The sequence below is a fragment of the Artibeus jamaicensis genome, unplaced genomic scaffold (genome assembly GCF_021234435.1).
Source record: "Artibeus jamaicensis isolate MK-2021 breed Jamaican fruit bat unplaced genomic scaffold, CSHL_Jam_final scaffold_1019, whole genome shotgun sequence".
NCBI lineage: Eukaryota > Metazoa > Chordata > Mammalia > Chiroptera > Phyllostomidae > Artibeus > Artibeus jamaicensis.
In genome coordinates, this window is record NW_026522025.1 from 21150835 (window position 1) to 21171568 (window position 20734).

The 20734-nt window shown below is 37.6% G+C and overlaps 1 non-coding gene across 1 annotated transcript; it reads right to left on the reverse strand.

The window, feature by feature from the left end:
• Positions 1 to 20270: 20270 nt before the first annotated feature.
• Positions 20271 to 20378, reverse strand: LOC119046151 (U6 spliceosomal RNA). Its single transcript, XR_005081920.1, has one exon. It is a non-coding gene; the product is annotated as a U6 spliceosomal RNA (small nuclear RNA).
• Between the last annotated feature and the right edge of the window lie 356 nt (positions 20379 to 20734).

Sequence of the window (20734 nt, forward strand, 5' to 3'; positions counted from 1 at the left end):
TTGAATAGCAAAACTTTATATGCAAATAAATAGAAATGAAAGCGTGTCCTTTTTAAAATAAGTACTTTTTAAAAGGCTGCCAAAACTAGATTCTTAAATGGTTATCTGAATGTTACTTGAAACTGCTTAAATGGTGCATGCTCAGGAATAAAAAAATTAGTAATTTATTCCCAAAGTGACCTTTTCCAGGCCATAATAAATCATCCATATATACTGTCTTTTTTCCCATGAACCTTCCATTTAAAGAAGGCCAAAAAAAAGGAAGAACTGCTGAGAGCAGGAGGCAGACACTGACTCCAACCCAGTGAGTGAAATTGGAGCACAGAAGCACAAATCTCACTCCCTGGATAACATTCATCTGGGAAGAAGGAGCATGTCTTGTCGCTACCCGCCTAAAATAATTTCTCCTTTAAGCCCCACATTACTTTTACCCCAATAGCTAGAAAGGAAAAGAACTCATTGTTCTTGCTGTTTGTGTTCAAATGTTGAATGAGAAAAGAGGTTTAAGATAAATGAACGAGATGATTATCGAGGATTGTGTTTACCCCACTGAAAACAGAAACCCAATGGAGTAACTTTTGAATTGAAGTTTTGATACTCAAAATATTCAGTATTGTTTTTATTGGAAAACAAATGGTTTCAAGCACAGTTATTATAATTGTAATAATAATGACTTTTCATTTTTTATACCCTCACTCTTTTTAACTAAAATGTGAACCCAATAGCCCTAAGCTTTGTTTAGATTTAAGGCTGAATTTTAAGAAAAAAACATCTTTGGGAAAATCTAAAGCTTCTTTAGCATTTCATGTAACTCAATCCAACACTCCGTACATTCTTGTTTATAAATTATGTGATTTTCAGCTATGTTTATAAGCCTGAGTAAGTCGGCTTTTACTTCAAGAGGCACAAACATGGAAGTGGGAGAGTTACACACTCAACGTGAACTTTCATACTTTAAAATTTAGGTCACTTGTAGCCCAAACAAACAAAAAACTTGTCAGTGTAACCATTTTCCCACACAAAGGAGAGTTTAAATAAAAGATAAAACCACATTTGCCATTTTAAATGAATGATTGGATTTTAAATTTAAAGTGAATAATACTTAAAATCCACAAGATGGACACGGTTACCCACAAGCTACCCTCCACCATCATTCTGTAATCAAAACACCACCACAAAGTGAATGAGGTTGTAGTATTATAGCATCATAAGTACCTTGACAATTTGATGTTATACTCTGCATTAAAATATGTAGCAATGATGAAGTCTAAACAGAGTTTAAACCAATGCACCTGTATTGCTCAGCTTCAAAGAGTACTTTTGCTAAAGAAATATAGATCAGTAAATATGCAACAGAAAAAGTAAACCATCTTGAAGTGAAATATAGGTTTGAATCATCTTATATAAAGCACTATAAATTTCGCACTATCCTCTGAGAAGAATTACCCAGATCACAGCAGGTCATATAGACTTTTGCAGCCACTAATGGACAATTTATTGACATGTATTTCTGTGATACGCTGCAGTGTTGGAAAGAAAAGAATGAGCTAAACTCCATGATTCTTACTGGAAGGGAGCCCTTGCCTTGATCAGGCATATTGTATGCAGTCAACCAAAGCAGCCAAATATCTTTCAAAATCCATTTATGACAACTTGAATATAGAGGGAAAGGGTGGGGTGGAATCCAAAAGTCAATACGAATTAGCTATATTGGGAGAAATAGAGAGTGAAGAGGACATTTTTCAATTTGACCAGAAAAAATGATTGCCCAGGGAGAACGGTTAAGTAAACTAGAACAAAGCTGTCAAAGTTGTAAAAATAACCTTTAACTAGCTCCAGAGAGAACAATTATAGAGCTTAGAATAAAAACATGCAGTAACCCACTATATTTCCTGTTATTTTATTTTCTTTAAGAAATAAACTTCAGAAATCTAGTCCTTGAAATGAGAAGAGTAGTTCTGCTCTTTTGAACAATGAATCTCTCAAACCATCACTTATGAATTATTTAACTTTCTCTTATGTGTTCATATAGTGAAGTGGTTAGGCAATAACTTAAAAGGAAATGTTAGCGTTCAATAAATAGCTTAAAGCCTTTATACCCTAATGCACATTTTACCAACAAATAGCTAACTTCACCCCCAAAAAAGGTTGTAAGGTGTGGGTATTAAACCAGCAGGACTTTGTTCCTTCTTAAGGAGTATACTTGCAGGGGTAGGTTACTTTAACTTGCAACTTTTATCTGATTCCTTTTACCATGGGGCAACAAACAAAAGCTTTTTGTGTAAATGATCAGGACAAAGCTATGACAAAAAGTCTGCAATTAAGAGTCAAGTTCTAATGAAAACTTAGTGACTTGATTTCAGTGATCTGATGAGTCCATTGGAATTGCCATGCAACCCTTTATCCACCTTTCCCAGGACGGAATGCTGCCCCAGATAGCGAGGATTTACAATAATCAAGTATTATGATTAAGGAGCAGGTTTACAGCATAATATAAATCCCAGTTTTTAAAATACTTTCTGAGATATTGATCAAGTACAATGTAAATGATAAAAGAAGTAAAAACTAAGTCAGGGGGGAGTGAAATGAACCACCCCAGTTCTACTGAATAGAGGAACTATGTCACTAAGTGTAGAATGTAAAAAAAAAAATTTGATTCCCAGACAATTGCTGAGCCAACAGATGATTTTCAAATGAAATTTTGTAACTGACCAAATATGTGGGTTCAGCTGCCTGGTACACAAAAGCCAAACTTGTGAGGCTGACGCTGGTACAAAAGGAAAGAGATTTTCTTCAAGTGCTGCTTGACCCTGGAGAATGGCAAACTCCCCGCTCAAAGACTATCTCCTCTTTCTGCCACAAAAAAGTCCTGCCTTGTCCTGAGCAAGGCCAAGACAAAAGCCAATGTCCAGAGCTCCTGCTCCATTTTAAAGTACAGTCGTTGAAGCATTCAGGCAGCTGCTAAGTTGCCTTAGTCACTATCCAGGTAGCCTCGCTTGTTCCCAGCTACTGATCATTTCAGTCTTCCTGCTAGAGTCTGCATGTAGAGCCCGCATGGCCATCAGCCATGTGGCTGCCAGGGCCACCTGGTCGTGTGCTACCAGGTGAGAGAGAGTGCATGATATCACAAGCTACTGTATCACCAGATGGGCAAGAATGAGAGAAAGGCTCCCGGCTAGAGGGTCAGGTGCCCTTGAAGAGAATGGGTGAGTACACTGTGTGACTGTAGGTTACAGCAAGAGAGAGCTTCTTTGTTCCACTGGGATTATATTAGTTTGGGCGTAGGACAGACCAGCTGCTTTCTCAAAATGACCAATGAACTTCCCAAACTTTCACAATGGGTGGGTCTATCTCCCAACCAATGTCTTCTTTCCCCAGGCTAAAACAACATGCCTTTTTGGTCTAGCACCTCTCCCTGGCCATTTTGACTTCTGCAGGGCATGGGCTTGCCTTCCTCTGGCCCCACTCTCAATGTGGTACTGGAAGGGAGAGGGCTGTTTTTCCTGTTCAATTATCTTGCTAGTCTTTTGCACACTCAGTGAAAGAACCTACCCCTGATGCCATCTTGGCCAGTTGGAAAGATTCCTTATCAATCCACACACCAACTGCCCGTTTTATGTTCATAATTTCACTAGCTAAAGAGTAGGTAGGATTGTTCATTGTGCAATAAAAAGGGCAATTGATTAAGCAGAACTTCTGATATTAAGCAATGAGAGGCTTGATGTCGGTGACTTACTAAGGAAATGAGAAAGGAGGCAAGGCAAGAATCAGGCAAGTATACTGAATAATGCTATATGCATTTTCAGCTGTTGTAAGTCATACATCTAAAAAAAGGTCTCTTTTTGTACAATCTTACTAGGAAAATAAGGATCGCACCTCATCTACCAATAAGAAACAGGTTTGCTTGATATAGTGTAAGAAAGTAGAGCCTTCATATTCTAATGAGAAGCAAGCAGAAGAAATATGTGTGTACAATACTAGTTTTTCTTAATGATAGTATTGCAAATGGCTACTAACAGAATTGTTATTGTTTTCTTTACTGAAGCTTGTGATCCTCTGAAGGAAAATTTGGTGGTTAATATTATATAGGAAATTATTTTGTTTCCCAAAATCAAGTTTCGACAGCCTATTCATCTCAAATTTAGAACGCCCACATATCTATCCCCTTCTCATCATCTTCACTGCCACACAGGCCGATGCCCTGGCGTTACAGAACACAGGGGCCAACGTGGACCATATACTATTACCGAAAGGATCCCCACTACATTCACACTGTCCACCACCAGAGGAAAGACATCTCTCAATGCCAGAGATTTGTGACAAGGAAAGAAAATGTTTATTTAAAGCTATACAGACTTAAAGTAGTAACCTAATGTCTTCATTAAAATATCAAAGTCCTTTAAGATACCCACAGATGAACACAGTCCTTCTTATCCCTCTGCCCTAATTTGGGGTACCGTATCTCAGATCTCAGGAAAAGAAGTAGATTCAGGCTCCTGGCACCCTCAGCTGCACCAACAGCCAGGATCAAGCTGCGTGGTTCTCCCTGGCAAAGCTGCAAGGGTGTCTCCACTCTGCCAAAACCGTGTGGTTCTCCCCTTAACGGCTGACTCTGAGTTTAAATCCCTGCACCAATCCTCCCATTGGTGGATTGGTGCAGTCCCATTTCCGACTCCTCCCACAATCAGCTATACTTGCCAGCATTTCCATATCCTTCCAGCTTTACTGGGCTGCCATAATGAGTCTGGGTAGGTGTGGCACTGTAACCAGGGAGAGCTGCCTCCTAGTTACATCTTGGGTGGAAGTCACTTTCATCCCCCTTGCTCAAAGCATGGCCACAGCTATTTAACATATCTATGCAACCAGTTAAAGGTTATTGATATGTTAAATGACCATGCCAGAGGTTAGCTGCGAAGCTGTTGCTGTTCAAAACTGCTCTCAATGGCCCTGCTCCTTGTGTCTGTCCCTTCCTCGAACTGACACCTGGGAGGGGGGCAGAGTGAGGACATCTTATAAGTCTTTCTAATATTTCCTGGGCACCTTGAGATCTGGATCCCATTCAAAATCCCTATTTGGGGCCCCCCTCTTGGCTGCACCTTGTTACACTGGCAATGCTCACCTTGCCTTTTTTAATAACCTACTATCTATGCCTCTACAATAGGCTCTATGGTCTTTTGATCCATTCCGCACAACCATAGTTAACTTTTTCAAATGCAAATCTGTTGTGTCATCTCCAAAAAACACACTCTAAACCTTTCAATAGTTACATATTGCTTGTAAGAGTCACCTGACATATAAGTCTCTCTATAGCCACCTATTCAAAATTCACTTGCATAACGTTTTTTAATGGAGAAAATTCAAAATATATTGCTAGGGGAAAGAAGCCAATCTGAAATTTCTTCATGCTCCAGGCACACTAGGGTTTATTCAATTCCTTACATACTCATGCTCTCTCCCATTACTGGGCCTTTACATGAATGCTGCCTCAGTCTGGAATTGCTCTTTCCATTGTCTCACCTCTCCAGTGGATTATTTATTTTGGACTGTATTATCAAAGGTCAGCTCAAGCTTTACTTACTCTAGTTGCTAAATTCTGTTATAGTCTGGTATTACTTCCAAACCACATTTGTTCCAAAATACACTTGCAAGTTGCATTTACAAAGTCTGCCCAGAAAAAGCCGAGCCATTGTTAATATAAAGAGAACAGTTTGCATGACATTGATGTAACATGGCAGCCAAGGAGAGTGGACTGAAATGCTCATGTGTGAACAGTGATGACTTCACTGTACTAGTCGGTGGGACTGGTAGATGCTTGAGGGAGCATGTGTACTGTGTGGCTGTTACATTCAAAGTGACTGACTGAGTAGAGCAATAAATCTGATCAAATTTTGCATTAGAATTGAACATTCCTCTTTGGAAACCTATTCTGAGGATTCAGAGGGCTTTCAAGGACAATGCAATGAGTGTTGCACAAATAAAAGTATGGCACAAATGCTTCAAGATGGCCAAGAATTGATTGAGAATGGCCCATGTTCAGAAAGGCCTGCAACAAGCAAAACACTGAGAATGTTCAACATGTATAGGCTACAATCACCAAAATTGATGACTGACAGTGCAAGAATTACAAGCTGATCTGGGGCTTCCTAAAACAACTGTGTCTGAGATTTTGACACAGGATCTTAGCATGAAACGTGTCACGGCAAAATTCATTCCATGGCTTTCCCTACCAGAGCAGAAGGAACATCGTGCTGTAGTTGCTGATGATGTGTGAGGTCCCAAGGTGCCTACTTTGAAGGGGATGAGGCATCATTGTCCTAAGTACAATGTTTCTTGTATCTTGTATCTTCTTCAATAAATGTCTCTATATTTCATATTATGTGGCTGGATACTTTATGGACAGACCCCATTTACGTGCTTTAGTCTGAGTACATCTTTTTAAAATGGTTTTTATCATAAAATATAAAACAACACAGAAAGGCACACAAAGTAAAAAGGGACAACTTATTGACTTATCACAGAGCTATCACTCATGTATCTACCACATATGTCAAGGGGTAAAATTTCGCTTATAGAAAACCATGCTCCTATCCAAGAACTATATACTCTTACCTCCAAAGTGCTGTTATGACTTCTATAATGAAAACTGTAAAGAGTTTCATTAACTAAGCATGCATCTATAAACAGAAAACATAAATTGTTCCTGTTTTTGAGCATTATAGAAATGGAATCACATATTAATTATTCTTTGTGTCTTAGCTGACAATGTAGTTATTCACCTTTAACATTTTACTCAGAATTGCCTTCATGTTAGTTGGCTATTTGCATTTCAATATCAATTTTGAATCAGATTTTCAATTTCCACAAAAACAAAACAAAACACTTCATTGGAATTTCATTAAATCTATTGACCAAATTGAGGAGAATTGACATTTTGAAATATTGTTTTCTAATCCATGTATACAGAACATTTCTCTATTTCTTTAGCTCTTCTTTAATTTATTTAGCTAACACATTGTGGTATTCAATATAGAGGACTTAAACATTGTTGTTAGACTTATTCCTAAATGGTTTTTTATGCATTTGTAAATTGCATCCATTTTTTTTTTTTTTTTTAGATTTTATTTATTTATCTTTTAGAGGGAAAGGGAAGGAGAGAGGGAGAGAAACATCAATGTATGGTTGCCTTTCGTGCGTCCCCTGCTGGGAATTGGCCTGCTGGGAACTGGCCTGCAACCCAGGAATGTGCCCTGACTGGGAATCGAACCGCGATTATCTGGTTCGCAGGCCTGTGCTCAATCCACTGAGCTACACCAGCCAGGGCTAATTGCATCCATTTTTAAGAAAATATTTTAAGTTTATTTTTATTTAAGTATAGTTGGTATACAATCTTGTCTTGGCTATAGTAGTTTTATGTGAACAATGAAGTGATTCAGCATTTTATACCTTACAATGTGATCACCCCACTGATTCCAGTAATCATCTGTCACTGTGTAAACTTATCACAATATTATTGACTATATCTCACCTTTAACTTGCCACCCTCTGATTGCTGTTTCTATGAGTCTGTTTTGTTTTGTTTCCTTGTTTTGTCTTATATCCATTTTAAGGTTTCATTTTCTATTAATTAGTTCTTATAATATAAAAATACAGTAATTTTGTGTATTTATTCATATCCGGGATCTTTAACTTCACCATTAATTTTAATAGATTTCTGTAGAATCTTTTTGGATTTTTTACATACACAATAATATTGCCTATGATTAAAGACAAATTTGTGTTTCCTTTCACAATTAACTTGTCTCTATATTTATTTCCATGACTTACTGCTATGTCTAGAGCACTCAATACCATGTTGCATAAGAAAATAATGAAAATCAACATGTTGTTCCAATCTCAAAAGAAAAAGTTTAAACAATTCAAAATAAGGTTAATGTTTTAGGGTTTTAGTGATACCCTTTATCTAACTAAGAGTTTCCTTCAACACCTTGTATTAGAATTGTAGTTAAATACTAAATTTTATTGAATATGTTCTTCAATTAAATAGCTGATTATTTAATTTTATTCATTATTTCACAAATATTAAGTATTGCATTTATAGTATTGCATTAAAAGTATTTCAATACTATTGCATTTATAGTATTGCATTTAAGTATTGCATTAATATTGATTTATAGTCAAACGTTAAGTCAAGTTGCACGTCTGTCCTTTATTGGGCCATGATACACTACCCCCTTTGCAGACCACCACATTTAGTTTGTCATTAACTCATTTAGAGTGTTTTGAAATCTATGTTTATTAGTAATTTTGTCCTGTAATTTTTCTGTTGTATTGTCATTAATTTTCAGTACTCTGGTTATTCTGGCCTTATAAAATAATTGGAAATATTTTTCTTTATTTTTATTTTCTGAAAATTTTTAGCTTTATTTAGTAATAAAACAATCTGGGCCTTGAGTTTTCTTTGTGATAAATTTCTAATGTTTTAATTATAAATTCAACTTCTTAAATTTTCTATTTTCTACTGTGTCAATGGTCAGAAGTTGTCTTTTTGCAAGAATTTTTAAATTTCATCTAAAATTTAAAATGTCATAAGCTTTTCAATTATTTATTATTTTAACAGCATTAGGATCTGTAGTAATGTTCCATTCTTCAGGCCTCAGTGTTGTATATTTTTTGTCCTTCATTAGCCTCGCCAGAATTTGTCCTTGTTATAAGTCTGTTAGAAAGAGCTCTGGAATTTGGTGAGCCCTTTCTTTCTTTCTTTCTTTCTTTCTTTCTTTCTTTCTTTCTTTCTTTCTTTCTTTCTTTCTTTCTCTCTCTCTCTCTCTCTCTCTCTCTCTCTCTCTCTCTCTCTCTCTCTCTCTCTTTCTTTCTTTCTTTCCTTCCTTCCTTCCTTCCTTCCTTCCTTCCTGCCTTCCTTCCTTCCCTCCTGCCTTCCTGCCTTCTTTCTTTCTTCTTTCTCTTTCCTTCCCCCCTTCTCCCCCCCCTTGTTTCCTCACTTATTGCTTTTAGAAAAAGAAGGGAGGGAGATAGTGAAAGAGAGTGGGAGAAAAATATTAATGTAAGAGAGAAACATCAATTTGTCAATTGGTTGCCTCCTTCACATGCCCCAATCAGAGACCGGACCTGCAACCTAGGCATGTGCCTTCACCAGGAATCAAACTCATGACCTTCCAGTTTATGGGGCTCTACTGTAACCAACTAAGCCACCAGCTAGGGCAGCAGAACATATATTTTTGATTTGTCAAAAGCGATACTAATTTGCATGTTTACATTTTTCCAGACGATACAAATGTCTTTGAACAATTTAGTTCTACTTATTTCTTACCTGACTTTTATGCCTTTGATAGCTTGGATTTTAATTCTACATGTATTTTAGAACACTTGAACCATGATTAAGAGTGTTTTATAAAGTCAATACCTAGATATTTAAATTTTCATAATTCTTCATTTTTGCCTACATTTCTGATCTTCCATCTTATTAGAGATTGAATGTTTGTGCCCCGTCCTCACCCCCAGAAAAAAACCCTCTGTTGAAGTGTTAATACCCAATGCACTGGTACTGGGAGTTAAGGGCCTTTCTGAGGTCATTCAATTTAGATGAGGTCCTGAAGGTGGGGTCCTCATGACAGTATTTATGTCCTTATCAGAAGCAAGTCAGGAGAGCTTGTTCTCCCTGAACATGTACACACTGAGCAGAGACCCCGTGAGCACACCGTAAGCAGACAGCCTCTATGAGCAGGAGAAAGCTCTCAGCGGGAAGTAAACTGACCAGCACTTTGACTTTACACTTTCTAGGCTGCAGAACTGAAAAATAAATGTCCGTTCTTTAAGTCACCCTGCCCATCGTATTTGATGATGTTCACCCAAGCTGACTGATACATATCTGGACTGATTTCCTGTCTGAAAGTAATCAGTCAGGTAATCATGATTACATTATTTAAGAATAATAATATTCTGTATTATTATTCTTAAATGTGAGCTTACTAGTAATAAATTTTCTCCGCTTTTGTTCTTCTGTAAATGTCTTTTTTCATCTTTATTCTTAAAGGATATTTCTATTTAGTTTAAAAGTTTTCGTCAGTGGCCATTATCCTTCGGAACTTTATAATTGGTATCTCTTTATTTTCTACTTTCCATGTTCCAATTGCTAAATCAGTTCTTAGTCTAATTGTTGCTTCTATGAAAATATGTCTTTTTTTCCTTGGCTGTTTTCAAAGGTTTTCTTTGTTTTTTTGTTTTCAGCAGACTTACTATAATTTACCAAATAGTATTTACTTTTATTATTTTTTCTTGAAGCTCACAACACTTTTTGAGTAAATGACTTGAGTCTGTCATTAATTTGGGAAAATTCCTAGCCATCATCTTCTTTTCCCTGATAAATCTGATACCTCAGGAGAGCAGGATCCTTACTCGTTTTGTCAGTCACTAATATATTATAGGACCCAAAGTTCTCAATAACTGTGTTGATTGTTGAACAATTCCGGGATCCTTCTCGATATGCCCTTCCTACCCCAAATTCAATATTTTTTCCTCTGACTTAGCATCCTGTTCTTAAAATACTGTATCCTTACACTAAAACCACAGTGCTTCTGAATCACAGCATACATCTGTGGGTGTACTGCATTATAGTGCATGAGTAAACAAAAACATAAAATAAATGTGGCCCAAATTATGGAAATATTTGGGAAGATATTTAAAAAATAATGTTAAGCAATTCTCCTAAGCCATTTGTAAAAACATTTTAGGCATCACAACCACAAGTGGAGTAGAATTAGGGTGGTTCTCGAAAGCCATGGTCTGCAACCATGTTCTTTGGGGGTGGGTGCATATTTTCGTTCACTTTATATGTTTTACCTACTGACTGTGGTTTCAACATTCTCTTGAAAAAAGGGGTTAGTGCAAAAGGAGTCTGAGAACTACTAGAATGGACTGCAAACTACGCATACTTTATGAAATGAAAAAAATGGCATTGGTATGAATGCCAAAGTATTCAGGCTACCTTCCCAGGCTCCCATTCTCTCTTCATTAGAGATATTTCAGAAGTATTGTGTACACTACAATTCAGAGAGTTTAGTTGTTCATTTCTGAAAGACCTGAGGCATTGGAATGGCATAACTTTTTCTCTTAATCATCTTTATATTCCCAGAGATGAGTATAGTTTTTTAATGTAAGAAATGAATGAATGCATAAATGATATTTTATATTGTAGTCATCTCATTTCTCTCAGTATACCTTCTTTAGAAAAAAGGAGTTATTGGGTAGCAACAAGCAACAATAGACACTAGAAAAGTCTAAAGAAAAGCTATTTTAAAAAATTAAAGTCAATAAAAGGATATAAAGCCTTTACCCATAAAAGGTAAGCACATCTGACACAATCTGTTTCAGCAACATTAGTAAAGATAAACTGGAATAACTGACATTCTATATAATCATTTGTGTTAATATAGTCACTCTAACACACTTTGTATCTATTTGTTTATATCTGCATAAACAGCAGTGAAAGATCTACTGTTTGCAGGCTGCTTAACTTTTGTGACTGTAGCATAATTATAAATGAATTGATAAGTAATGAAAACATTAAGTGTTCTGTAAAGACTATGACTCCAGTTGCCTCTTAGAGCAATTAAATTTGATGTTCGTTACTCTGTCTCATGGAGAACAATGATGTGTTTTCCCCTGTGACTATGTAAATAGCTGATTGATAACAACAGAGAAGTGGTTACGAAGGCCAATCCTACTCATCATTAGACGTGTGACTAAGCAATTCATTTTACAATTAAGGTGACTTGGAGCAAACACGGTGACACGGTGCAGAGGAGATCGATGTTGGACCTTAATGAGTGCAATTTAGTAAATACTTTTTATTTTTTTAAGTTATCGGACTGTAATACAGATCAGAAATGAATGTTATGGGGCATTAGTATCGGTAAGCTGTGACTTGATTGTCAATACACTTGCTTGAGACCAACAAATAAATACCAACATGAAGTATAGTCAAAATTTTCGGAAACAAAAATTATATCAGGCCTAGTACATTGCACACCCTATGAATTCGGTGAATATATGATAACTTTAAAGATTTTTAAAATTGCATTGTTTGTTATTAACTTTCCTTGTAGCAGCAGTTTAAAGTAAATATTGTCAGATATTTACTTGTCAGTATTTTAATGTCTTAGGTCTACTGTTAATTTTTATATTTGACTCAAGAGTGGCAGAGTTACAATCAATAGCAGATATAAGAATGAAGTAAATGGATGAGGACAAATCAGTGAACTTCTGTTCACTGAACCGCCCAATACGCAGACCAGGAGTCTAAGGGAAAGAGCAAAGCTGAGCATCGGAATCACTTTTGGAAAGATTCTCTATTTTATAAAAGGCATAGATTAGTTATGATAACAAACACCAAAATCATGTTAGACTGTCATAAACTTACTTGACAATTTTGTATTGTTTTTGTTTTGAATGACACCAAACTGAGTGGGGCTGGGAGGTAACCAATTATTTGGTCTTTATGTCTTGGTAAGGAGCTACATTTGGTAAAAGTAAAGAGCTGCCTTGGATTCTGAAGAACATGATAAAACTCCACCCATCAGAATGATGAAATGGTACCTAAATTACATATTATGAATTCCAATTTCACAAGGCTGATAGAAGTGTGCATTGAGATCTGGACACACACTGGCTCCATCTCAGAGCCTGAGAATTTGTTAGGGGACAAAAGAATACAGCAGACAAGCCCTGGCTAGTGTAGCTCAGTGGATTGAGCATGGGCCTGTGAACCAAAGGATTGCAGTTTGATTCCCAGTCAGGGCACATGCCTGGGTTGCAAGCCAATTCCCAGCAGGGGCCAGTTCCCATCAGGGGACACATGAGAAGCAACCATACATTGATACTTCTCTCCCTCTCTCTTTCCCTCCCCTTCTAAAGATAAATAAAATCTAAAAAATAAATAAATAAAATTATTTTTTAAAAAAAAGAATACAGCAGACAAAAGTTGGAAGATGACTGATGCATTGTGTGGACGAAAAGGGCCACATACTAAACCTGACAGGTGCTGGGGAGACTTGCATTTTGACCTTACAAAATCAGAGACCTAGGGTAACCACATAGTAGGGTCTGAAATTAAAACCTTGTCACTAAAAGCCATTTATGGTGGGTAGTCAAGTCCTAGGCTAGAATCTTCCCTGACAAAAGTTGATATTTACCTTGACTGAGCCTGTCTGTTGTCTTTTCACATCGACTATGAACAACCATTGAGAATGTCAAAGCAACTTACCTTTATCCAAGCCCCTCAGGGCACAACCACCACTCCAGAGCAGAGACGGAGAATCTCCTCATTGTTATTGTTTCCATGTTAGTCATTGACTATTGACTATCCTGGATCCACCTAAGTAAAAGAAGGATGTGTCCAGCATTTTACTTTTCAATACCATGACAGAGGGTTTCCCACTTTGCTTTCTCCAGGCTCCCTATACTATCACCAATGGATTTCATGTAACCCCCCCTTATGCCTTCTCTTTTGATTGAGTAATGCAGTAGGTCAGAGCAGAGGTCGCTGAAAAGCAAGAGACTCCAGGGTGTCAGATTAAAATAGCAATGATGCAGTCCATGCCTTCCCAGCTGGGAGGGGCTGCAGAAGGAAGCTGCTGCCCAGAGCAAACTATAAACAAAGACGAAGTGGTTACTCCCATGTGAACCAGCAGCCCAGCCACTACGGATGTAGTGGGAGGCGGGGTTTGGGGTAGAGCTTGAGAGCACCTGTGTGAGCTGCGGGGAAGGGGGGGGCCTGAATGCCCCACCCTGCACAAACAGACGTTTGTGCAGCCTGTGCATGGAAACTTACGCTTACCAAAAATGGCAGCTGAAAGAGGGTCAAAAACACGGGGAGCTAGGGCTTCCTGCATGTGTGGATTTGGGGAGAGACTTTTTTAAAAGCAAAGGTGCAGAGAGGCCGCTTGCTTGGTTGTGGACTCTCTCACACACTTGGTTTGGGGCTCTCTCTCTCTCAGCTTTTGGCGCCTGGATGATCCGGGTTCTGGCCCTGCTCCCCACATGGATGTGAGTGCTCATGGGATCAGGCAGATGCCGGGACCACCAGGGTATTGGGCCTTGCGTGTTGGAAGCCCACTACTGGAGACTGGGCCCCACCTTGCGACACATGCCTCACTGGGCTCCAGCCTCTGGGACACTGAGATCCAGTGCAGCAGGGCACAGAGTCCTGGACTGCTACACGGAGACTGAGCACAGCGCACCCCAGATCCTGAAGGAAAGAGCTGCTGCAAGAAGATGGCGACTTTGAAACCTACAAATGCACATTTCGGAAAGGATGGAGATCTGTTTACATGACCAGTTTAAAAATAGGAAAGGAGCCCTGGCTGGTGTAGTTCAGTGGATTTAGTGCAAGCCTGCGAACCAAAGGCTCGAGGTTTGATTCCCAGTCAGGGCACATGCCTGGGTTGGGGCCAGTTCCTGGCAGGGGATGCACGAGAGGCAACCATACACTCATTCCTCTCCCTCCCCTCTCCTCTAAAGATAAATAAATACAATCTTTAGAAAATAAAAGGAAAGGAAATGGGGAACTTCTTGGCATGGGCATGGTTTTGGCTTGTCATCTTTGGGGAAGCAAGAGAAGTTCTAGGAGTGCTCTTGGCCCCCACACAAAATTGGAAACTTGTCAATAAAAACCTGTTCCCTTCAACACAAATCATTGGGTCATGTATTAGGGTGACAAGTGACTGAACCCCATTCTGCATGACTACATCTGTAATGTATAAAATAAGGTTCACAATTGCTATTTTCTGGAGCATTTTCTCAGTCCGTTGAGGTTTTGCTCCCCATCAATTGTCATCAGTTTGGCTTAAATAAAGTCATAAAAATTCTTATAGGTTTGGATGTTTCTTATGTTGACACTTATATTATATTATCTTGCTCCTTGAATCAAAATTTGGCCCAACATTGTAAAGTAAACCCAAATTATGTAAAATTACATTGCACTGGTTATTTTATTACAGTGTAATTCTTTCTTTCTTTTTTTAATTCTCACTGCATTTTAGAGAGAGGGGAAGGGAGAGGGAGAGACAAACAGACAGACAACAATCTGAAAAATATCGATCAGTTGTCTCCTGCACAAGCCCCAACAAAAGATTGAACCTATAACATAAGAATGTGCCCTGACTGGGAATTAAATTGTCAGCAACCTTTGGGTGAATGAGATGATGCTTCAAGCAACTGAGCCACACTGGCCAGGGCCAACCTAGGTCTTTCTGAATCATTATTGTCTCTCCATATTTTAATAATAACTTTATGAAATTCAGAAGTAGGTTTGTAAAGATACATGTAAAAATTAGCATTTAAAAATAAATTAGTAATTCTGGAACATGTTTTACTATCAAAAGACAATATTTACAATAACCGCTAATCTTCTTTGCTTGCCACAATTAGCCATCTGGCAAATGGGATATAATTAGGTCATCATTTGGCAGTGTGATTTCAATAGACAGAATACTAATAACACAATGAGCCAAGTTCCATAATCTAATTCATTATCATTTCTCCAGCACTTCATTTTTGTTTTAAATGACTCTATTTGTTAATCATTTAACAACTCTTTGCTGAAGAAAAATAATGCAGCACAATCGCAATTGATAGGAAAACTACAAAATAAACACAAAATAATTTAGCCTTGGTCTGACAATTTCTAAAATGCCCATATTTTTAATTCAGCTTCCGATACCTGGTGACACAATTCACTCAGTGCATCTTTACTGGACTCCAACTGTGGATCAGCATCATGTCAGTGACTCCAAAATCAAGCACAAAGACAACATAGGCCCTGACATAAATGAGGCTAGAGAAAAAAAGTGAGAAATACAAATTCAAGTTTTAAAGTAAAAAGACAGTTCAGAATAATTACGTTTTCTGGAGACTAGTAGTAGCCAGAAAACTGTTCATAAAATGGGCCATAAAGATGTGTTAAAGTTTGTCAGGTGATCAACTGGTTATGGAAATTTTAAAAAATAGGAGCCTAGATTGACCTACCTTCCTTTCCTTCTTGTCTCCTTTTCTTTCCTCTTTTCTTTTCTCTTCATTTTTGCTAAATTAACAATGTAGGTCAGGGGTGTCAAACTCATTTTCACTGGGGGCCACATCAGCCTCATGGTTACCTTCAAAGGGCCAAGTGTGATTTTAGGACTGTGTAACTGTAACTGCTCCTTAACGGGTAAGTGAGAGCTCGGCACTACCACCAGGTAGAAACAAGGTGCTGGGCCAGATAAAACAAGGTGGAGGGCCGGATTTGGCCCACGGGCCTTGTGTTTGCCACCTGTGATGCAGCTGGTAGCTTTAATCAGTGTGGCTAAATCATGGAAGTAGCATATTGGGGAAAAGAGTAATGAGTTCAATTTCTATGTGGCTGAACCCAAGGCATGATTGTATTTCATAAATAAAATTCACAAAATTTTGGCCCTGGCTGGTGTGGCTCAGTTGGTTGGCATGCTGTCCCGCAGACCCAAAAGGTTGCAGCTTTGATTTTGTCAGGGCACATACCCAGGTTGTGGGCTCTGTCGCCATTTTGGGCACATACAAGAAGGCAACTCATTGATGTTTTTCTCTCACATTGATGTTTCGCTCTTTCCCTTTCTCTCTCTCTAAAAGCAATGGAAAAAATGTGCTCAGGTGAAGATAAAGAAAAATTCCCAAAATTTCTTTTCATGGTCAGAAGCTAATAAAGACACAATATAGTTGAAATGATGGGAGTAAAGAAGATGGTCAGAAAGAATTCACTGAGTAAGAATTGACAAGACCTGAGCCCTGGCTGGTGTGGTTCAGTGGATTGAGCACCAACCTGTAAACCAAAGGGTCACCAGTTTGATTCCCAGTCAGTCAGGGCCCATGACTGGGTTGCAGGCCAGGTCCCCAGTAAGGGACACATAAGAGGCAACCACACATTGATGTTTCTCTCCCCCTCTTTCCCCCCCCCCCTCTGTCTAAAAATAAAATAAATAAAATCTAAAAAAAAAAAATTGACAAGAGCTGAGAATGGAGTTCTGGGACAATGTTTATATTACGTGATGAGGAGAGAATCCAGCAAAGTATCTTAAATAGGAATTGTCAAGAGTATAAGTGAAGCAGAAGGTAACATTATAGAAACAAACAAACAAGAATGAGAAGAAAGGTGAACCTGTCAGTTTTTTTCTGCACTGATGCTGTATAACAGAACACAAAATATTAGCGGTTATAGAAAACATGGGGTTTGTTTTGCATATTTATCTTTGGGTAAGTGTCTTCCACATGACCTAAGTAGTACATGATCTAAGTAGTACATGACCTAAGTAATACAGTTTGCTGACCACACCTTCACTGAATGGGTATGTTCTTCTCAAAGCATGTGGAAAAGCACAATAAGCCAAGCATACTTAAACCCCTTGCTCATCTCATATCCACTAACATTCTATTAGTCAAAGCAAGACACCTATCAAAGGACTAGAGAGATATATATTTAGATATATACTTTAGTAATACAGAATAGTATCACCTATTTTAGTAATAGAGGTTTTGCAAAGTCATCTAGAAAAGGGCATCATGGATTTATTATTAACAAAGTGAAGAACTGAAAACTATAATCCAATCCAATTTACAACAGAAGAATGTGATCAACTGTCAGAGATCAAGTAGAGGAATGAAACTGAGAAGAATTTATTGTTATATATAGCTATAGACTCATTTCCCAGTATAAGGTTTGGAGAAAATAAAAATTCCCTATGGCATTGATTCTCTATTTTGTAGAGAAATGGAAATGGCTGGGGATATATCTTTAAGAAAAACCTGTACATAAAACCAGACCAATTAAATCAATGTTTCTGAAGCTGAAATGCAGAGTTTTTAAGAAACTCTTTTATAGCTCCTCAGGTGATTCTAATGTACAAGAACAATTTACAGTAAATATTCCCACTTTGCAGGAGATGTTAAAGGAAAAGATGAACAACTATAATGTCACTTTACAGTAGAGTTCCGATTTTACGCATATGCACGTGTGTATGGTAGAACGTCTGTGGTGTGTGTGCGGGCACCGAAAGGTAGAGAGATGAACACAAACATCATGGTCATCTGTGGATATGCAGAGTGTAAATCCTTTTTATTTTACTCTATTTGTATTTAAATCTTCTGCAGAAAAATGTACGAATTATAAAATCTGTGATAGTAAATAAACATTACTAAATATGAATTCAGATGAACATAGATGCTTAGAGAGGAAACTGTAAGATATTAGTAACATATGAAAACAGAAGGATCTTCTAGAAATAAGGTAAAAATCGTGTGTTTTGGAAACCTGAAGGAAAAGAAGGAACTGAGAGCCAACTCAGTTTTCCATCAGTAGTCAGCATATTCTAAAAAATCATGAGTTACGCTGAAATGTAGTAATGCGCTTTCCTTTGAATCTAAACAATTCAAGATTTAAACCCAGAATTGTGGCATGAGGGTCTGACTGTGCTCCAGAACATCAGATGACAATAAGACTGAGAATAAGTTAGTGACAGTCTAGTGTCCAATACACATTTATTCTCACTGCCTTTCATGAAGCTTAATATGTTAAAATGGATCTTTTCATACAATGAAATGGGATAATTTTTCATCTCAGTTTCATCTTATTAGGCATCCTGTACCTCTCCCCTTGATGACAAAAATAAAACATACCATTTCAACAGAAAAAAAATGCAGAAAACTGGAATAAAATGGAGATGAGGGAGAAGTAGCAATTGCCAAAAGTTTGGATATATAAATATGCAAATGTAATATATCCTAGGCTTTACCCCAGTTGATTTGTTGAGCCTTCACTAAAGATATGGGCAAATTTATGGCCCATTTTCACACATCTTTCTAAAAAATTATTTTGTTTTTGAGCACTAAGAGAGGAATACTAGGTGCATTTTTGTAAATAAATGTTCCTGTGGTTGTGAGGTCTAGGCACATATGTTTCAAGTATAAATGTTTTCTGCTGGGAACTCTATAGAAAGCCTATTATCGAGAATTAGATGATTTCATGCCTCATAAGTTTAATACTAACTGGCAGAAGTCAAAAGAAATTAACTTTTTTTGCAACTGTTTCAGAACTCCAAACATTGTACCAAACATCCTAGTTTTTCAAAATTGACTGGATAGAATAGTCTATTTGTAGTTAATACTTATATTGAATTCCCAACTAATCATTGCTGTTGCTTTTAGTATTGCTGTCATTATTGTTCTCACTATGAAATGTGAACCAAATATATGGCCCTTTGACTACAAAAGACAATCTACACCTCCAAAACCACTCATGGCTAAAACCAGTGTTGCAAAAATAACTTTTTTAATACTATCCTAAATACTTCTGTTATAAATATTAATATTACTAAAGAAAACAGGAAGGCTATTATTATAAAATATAATTACAAAAATGTTTTAAATAATTCATATTTTCCTTTCATAAGAAACTCTGAATATTTACAGTCTAATTAAGTACGTTCAGCAGCTGCCCTGAGCATGTTCATGACAGAAATGAAGTATATAAATCCCCAACCCCACATCTCAAACATGAAACTACACTGTATCTTCCATTTACTCAGGGGCAAGATTCAGGGAGCAAAGCCACATGAACTCCCCCATAATTCTGCTAATGACCGTCACTTAGTAGAGAGAACTTTCCCCTTATACAGAAGTCATCAACCTGAAAACACTAAAAGATTTCCATACTCAAATTGAGCTTTAAGTTCTACCCTAACACCCTTTCAATCACTATTGACCTCAAGAGAGAGAACAGCAGCCATTGTGCTCAGCATGCAGTAATCCTACACTAGTCAGGAAGCAGGAGAAATAACCCTTCTCCCAGCTGAAGCCTCAAAGGCAGGCCAACTTCTTGTTATATTAGTCAGAATACCAGTATAGGACAGCACCATTCACTGAAAAAGCAGTAAGAAAGTTCCCCATCATAGGAACTCATTTCAGTCTGACTTCTAAGAAACAGTAGACTTAAGATTTGTTCATTTCAGCATAGAGGGATAAAGTTACCATTTCTTTAAATTAGTACAAGCTATTGAGGCAGGGTATATTTACTCAGGGAACGAGGTTATAGTTAATTTCACCTAGAAAACGAGTGAACAACGAAGATCTGTAACCAGCTCAGAACAAGATAGTGCCTGTGTGCTTTGTTAAGTATGAAGAAAAATTGGAAAACTCAAGGTGCCAAATATGATTTCAAACAATAAAACTGTTCCTCCCCTCAAGGTACCCGTGGGCACTGCTTTTGCTCATTCACCGCATTGCAAAAAATCTATTGCACCGGGGCCAGGCTAATCTTCTTTGTATCGTTCCAATTTTAGTATATGTGCTGCCCAAGCAAGCACCGTATGATCTCACTTATAAGAAGAATCTAATGATCAAAATAAACTAACAAGCACAACAGAACCAGACGTGGAAACAGGGAAGAGACTGACAGCTGCCAGAGGAAAGGAGGAGGGGGAATGAAGGGGAAGAGAGTAGTCAAGGAACATGTATAAATGACCCATGGACACGGACAACAGGGTGGGGATGAACTATGGGAATGGGGGTGTGGGCTGGATGAAGGAGGGCAAAGGGGAAAAATGGGACAACTGTAATAGAATAAACAAAAACAAACAAATAAATAAATAAATAAATAAATAAATAAATAAATAAAATTGATTGCAACTTGATGGTTCCATAGAAGAAATAACTGTTCATT